The 5,328-nt window shown below is 48.9% G+C and overlaps 1 pseudogene; it reads right to left on the bottom strand.

Annotated features, from left to right (window-relative positions):
- Positions 1-3,744: 3,744 nt before the first annotated feature.
- On the bottom strand, positions 3,745-5,025 carry LOC146201891 (kinesin-like protein KIF11 pseudogene; annotated as a pseudogene).
- Positions 5,026-5,328: the final 303 nt, after the last annotated feature.

Here is a 5,328-nt window from a genome sequence, read left to right as displayed (position 1 = left end):
AGACGTTCACCAAAAAATGAGAAGGGTTCAACGCTGCTGAACCCAGCAAAATGTTGCGGTAAGTTGTGTTTACACGTATTTCTATGGGTCGCCCTCTCAACTAGCACCCCCATACTCGCAATGTTTTAAAAATACCTCGCCTCGGTAATGAGATTTCACACTTTCACGATCTGTTCCACGGCGTTCATGGTTGCTCTGTAGTGAATAACGACATCACAGATGACCCGTGAAATTAGAAAACTGCTTTGGAATATTTCGCTTCCATGTATTCCTATGGGCGCTAAGCCTATTTTTCACCCCCAGTCGGACCACGCTGGCGATAGAAGCGCCACCGCATCGTGCTTACGTCACAGATCGGTGTTGGTCTATAGGTGTAAAGCCCACGGGAAACTTGGTACTTACTGCTTCAAGTTTCAGAGGTCCTGGCGACGAAATACACCAGCTAGAAGTTCGAGCGTTCGCGCAGCGCATTCATAGAAAACAATTTATGCGTCGCATAAGGCAATCCGCGCCCTCTACTGCGGAGCAGAAAAATGAACTAGAAGATCTTACTTCTTGCGAAACGTCAAATCGCCTGCAATGAAAAGAAAAGAAACGAACACACGCTGCGTGTTGGCTGCTTATCATGCGAGGCCATATAGCCAGACGTGTCTGTAAAGCTTTCTCATACGCGACAGCAACGCGCGCAGACGGTTCAGCGAACGCACGCAGAGGTAGGGATTTCTGCGTACGCGAGCAACGTATACGCAGTACGCAAGAATCGTGATGCGTATGACGCATGCACAGTAAGCAGCACGCATTCCGCCTACGTACCCAAGGGTTCTGCGTATGCTTACGTACGCAGTACTAAAACTCTATATTGCCCTATTTCGGTTTTCGCGCCATTCGTGTTCTTTGTCTGCAGCAACTTGCTTTGATCAAGTTATTTTATGCGGCGGTGTCATGATGAAGTGTTTTGTGCCCTTTTGTAATAGCGGCTACAAATCGTGCAAGGAGAATTACTCGCTTTTCAAGCCGCCGGACGACGAAGCAAGGCTTGAAGTGTGGCGGCGAGCAATACCTCGCAAAGATCGTGTACTGCAAAGAACCGATCGTGTTTGCGAAATACATTTTGCTCCCCACTTCATATTGAAGACGTGGTCAGCGGAAATCGATGGCCGCATGTTAATGTCCGAGAAGAGAAGAGCTGGCCTCACAAAAGACGCTATTCCGTCTATCTTCGTAGGGGCGCCGAGCTACCTCTCAAGCGGATCAAGGGTCATCACAAGACAGCGAAGCGACTGTCTAATCGTGCAGCTTCAGTCTCTCAAAGCAGCAGCAGCGGCATCGGATCAACATTGCCCACCGACACAACTATCCCTGCGGCAACCGCTCCTGATGAAAACGATGTTGCGTCATCCTGTGAAACTGTCACGGTTACCTCACCATTTGAAACGCTCTTCAACGAAGCAGGAAGCACTTGCCTGCCTCAGCATTCGTGGGCAGTGCATCGCACCGACGCTGCAGCGGTGAAGGACATGGTGTTTATTGACGCACATGTAACACACAGGCAAAGGGACGGTTCTTCACAAAATTTCAATAGAAAGACTTTGCATGTGAAAAGGGACCTGACAGTTCAGGCGTATGCCTTCGGCAGGCCTATGGATTGTGCTGCTGTTGGTATAAATTCGGTTGCCGCATCGTTATCTGAAATTGAAGTTATGCTCCAAGATATTGATAGCCTTAATGTGTGCCTGGGAGGGCCGAGTTTGAAGGACATTCTGAGTGTACATCCGGAGTGTGCTTCCGTCGACTGCCACAAGAAATGGAGACACAACAAGTGCCTATTACTGTCACCTGGAGGTGTCATATGTCATCGCGGTCTCGCCGACACCTTTAGGTTGCATGCTGACCGCCAAGCTGCATGAGCGAAACAGGAGCGACCATTGAAGCGCATTAGGCTTTCCGTGCCGCCTTCCCAGCAGGAGAAGCTCGAAGCTTTGCCCCGTGCAAAATCAGCGTTGCAGCAGTCACGAGTGCGGCTTATGAAGCGCAACAAGCTCTTGATCAAGCATATACAGGACACCAGAACACAGCTAAGAAAATTACAGGAAGACGACGTCAGATGTAAACTGCAAGCCCTGAATATGCCACCAGCGCAGAGGCTTTTCTAGAGGAATGTATTTCAGCTGCCCGGAGCGCAACAAAGAGAAAGCGGCGATGCACAGATGACCTGATTCTGTTGTGCCCATTGCTACACATACGCAGCCCTGCTTCGTACGCTTTTTTACGAAGCAATGATATTTTGCCTTTGCCATGTGTTATTACTGTGAGGAAGTACATAAGCATGGTGGGCCTGAAATGTGGTTTTGACGATAACTTCTTTCAGGCCTTGAAGGTGAATATATCTAGGAAGATCCCTTTCCAGCGCCGAGGAATGTTGATAATGGATGAAATTCAAGTAAGAAAAGAATTGGCTGTAAATTCGAAAACGATGACCTACGCCGGTCTCGTTGATCATGGGGAGAGCGACAACCAAAGCAATGAGCTTGCAGGCCATGGCCTTGTTTTTGCATTTTCGCCTTTCGGTGAAAATTATTTACAGCCAGTGGATGTGTTTCCATCGAAAGGGTCAACAAAGGAAACGCTCCTTTTTCAGCTTTTGACTCAGTGCATTGTACATTTAGAGAAGGCCGGTTTGTTTGTCGACGGAGTTCTGTGCGACGGCGCTTCCACGAACTGCGCAATGTGGAAACAGCTCGGAATCAGTGGCGCGTTGGGACATGTCATTAATTGCTTTGAACATCCAACGGACGTTTCAAGAAAGGTGCATGTTTTTTCCGACGCACCTCACCTCTTTAAGTGCATTAGGAACCGTCTGCACGACAAAAAGTTCTCAACAAAGATGGCCAATTTATTACATGGTCGTGCTACGACGCTGTGTTTGTTGCCGACAGCAAGAACACTGGAGCGCTTCGAGTCTGCCCCAAGCTCACTTACAATCATTTAAACCCATCCAACATGCTGAAGATGAGAGTAATGCTGGCCACACAGCTCTTCAGTAACTCTGTTGCCAAAGGAATAATGTTTTATGCTCGCAGAGGTGCGCCAAGGCTGGCTAATGCGGAACCGACAGCGAAGTTCACACTTTTTCTGAATGACCTGTTCGACGGTCTAAACCGCCGCTACCCTGGAGAAGGCATTCGACTAGGATGCAGAGATATCACTAATCTCCAGACTGCATGTGAGTGGCTGGACTCATGGGAACAAGAGGTCATAAGCGGTGACATTCCAAAAGACCCCTTTCTGACCAAGTGGACTGTCCTCAGAGCCCGGATTGGGCGTCACTGAGCAAAGAGGGTACATCATATATTCAATGCAAGAAAAAAATAGGCAGCACAGGCACATATACGCGGATTCAATCAAAACAATTATACAGTGCCATAATTACAGATTAGTGACTCTCAACCTGGCTGAAGCGGTCCTTTGAACTCTCCACGAATTCAGACTGTCTTTCCTTATTGGTGTGATCGATGACAGATGTTCACTGGAGCTTATGATACAGCAGGTCGATGTCGATGATTGTAGTCTTAGCAACTCACACAAGCTCCTCAGTAGCTACAGTGAGTGCAGCCTGCCGTCTCTCTCAATCGCCATGTCTTAGACGGCACCTGATCAGTGGCATCCTAGGTCATCTTCTTTTCCCGGAGTGCCGCAGCAGTTGCTAGGAACCGTTCAGTCGTGACTAAACCTACCTGCTTTTTTTTACAGCTGAATAACTGCCGATAGCTTTTGTGTTGGAGACGCAGTCTGGGCTTCCTTCTCCAGAATCTCCTGTGACTGGCCAAATGATCTGCATTCCATGTTCCTGTAGTTCTCCTGGTCTACAAAGATCCCATTCTTGTGACTGCATGGTTGCTGCGAGGTCCCTCCGCTTCCTTTCTATACCCTCTCTGTACTCCTTAATAAGAGCCTTTTTGGTCACTTTTTGGTTTACCTCTGGCCGATCGGTTATGCTCTTGGCCCGGTGGGCGTAGTAAAGGTGCTCGAGGTCTCCTCAAGGTTGGACATGTCGGGTGAGATGGTCACAGTGATGGAAGTCTTGGAGCCGCTGCCCAAGGAACCCTGTAGCATCCGCGTCACTTTGCTTTCCCTGAAAAGCACACATACTGCATTGTCCACCGAAGCAGTTATGACACGGCCGAAAGTAAGAAGAGATTGGTCGCCATTGCTTGCTTCAAGGGCTCCTCGGTCAACACCGCCAACGCAGCCTATGTTCTCGCTGACCCCAAAGTCAACCAGGTTGAGCTGTCCAGTTTTGACCAACTCATCGCCATCATCAGTCATTTCGTGGATGCGGACAATGACTGCGAAGACGGCGTGACTGCGTGACGAAGTTGTGTTGAGCTGCGTGGCCGCAGTCTGGCGCTTAGCTGCACCCTCCTCTAGAATGAAGACCTCTTCACGGTTGCGCAGAGTGATTTCTTCAAGAGCTTGGATTATCACGGATCCCTTTCTAGTAGAGTCCCTGTAAACCTTAAGCATCGACGTGTCCTCGTGTGCACTCAACAGATCCCCATTGCACAACTCGAGGAAGGAGACCTCGATAGTGGACTCGAGGTCTGTTGATCGGAGCTCTTCGAAGACCTGATGCATAGTGCGGGGAATAACCCCGGCTACCTGGTCATTGGCCCAGCCCAGATGCGCATTTGATCGTTGACTCTTTATGAAGGTGTAGCCAGTGCACATTTGGCCATACGCGAACACAGTGCAGTTGTAGCCCATCATGACCTGGGCTATGGTGGGCCCCATGACCGCCCGGTACACGTCGATCTGCTTTGCTTCGAGTCCAAACACCTTGTCAAAAGTGAATGACTTGCGAAGAGAACGCTCTGGAATGACGCGGTCATTTACAAGGATCTCTTCCTTGTCCGCAATCACCTCCACCGCACTTGTGTAGCCGCTCTTCTTCTTCTCCAGTGTGTTCAGGGGCCGCCACTATACACAAACTTGAATGTGCTGGTTCCCCAGCTTCTTCGTAGCCATGGCGCTCATCAGACGAAGCGGAAACGCAGAGACACCGCCGCTGACGCATTCTTCTTCTTCGTCTTCTCCTTTCTTGGTAAATGGCACATATACCCACAAGGGGGGGGGGGGGAGGGAATTACCTAGGGTTCTGTGTGGAGAGCCAAATGCACTGCATATACTGGATTACTGTAACAAATCAATTATCAGCTAAATAAAAAAAAAGAACTAAGATTTAAGATTGTGGAAGTAAATAAAATAAAAAAAAGATTGAACTAAGTTTGTAAATTTGCACTAACATTCGAATCTGACTTCTCTCCTCAA

This window comes from Amblyomma maculatum, chromosome 1 (genome assembly GCF_055883805.1).
Source record: "Amblyomma maculatum isolate TAMU_Amacu chromosome 1, ASM5588380v1, whole genome shotgun sequence".
Classification (NCBI taxonomy): domain Eukaryota; kingdom Metazoa; phylum Arthropoda; class Arachnida; order Ixodida; family Ixodidae; genus Amblyomma; species Amblyomma maculatum.
The sequence above is the reverse complement of the archived record's forward strand: the minus strand, read 5'-3'. Positions and strand labels throughout refer to the sequence as shown.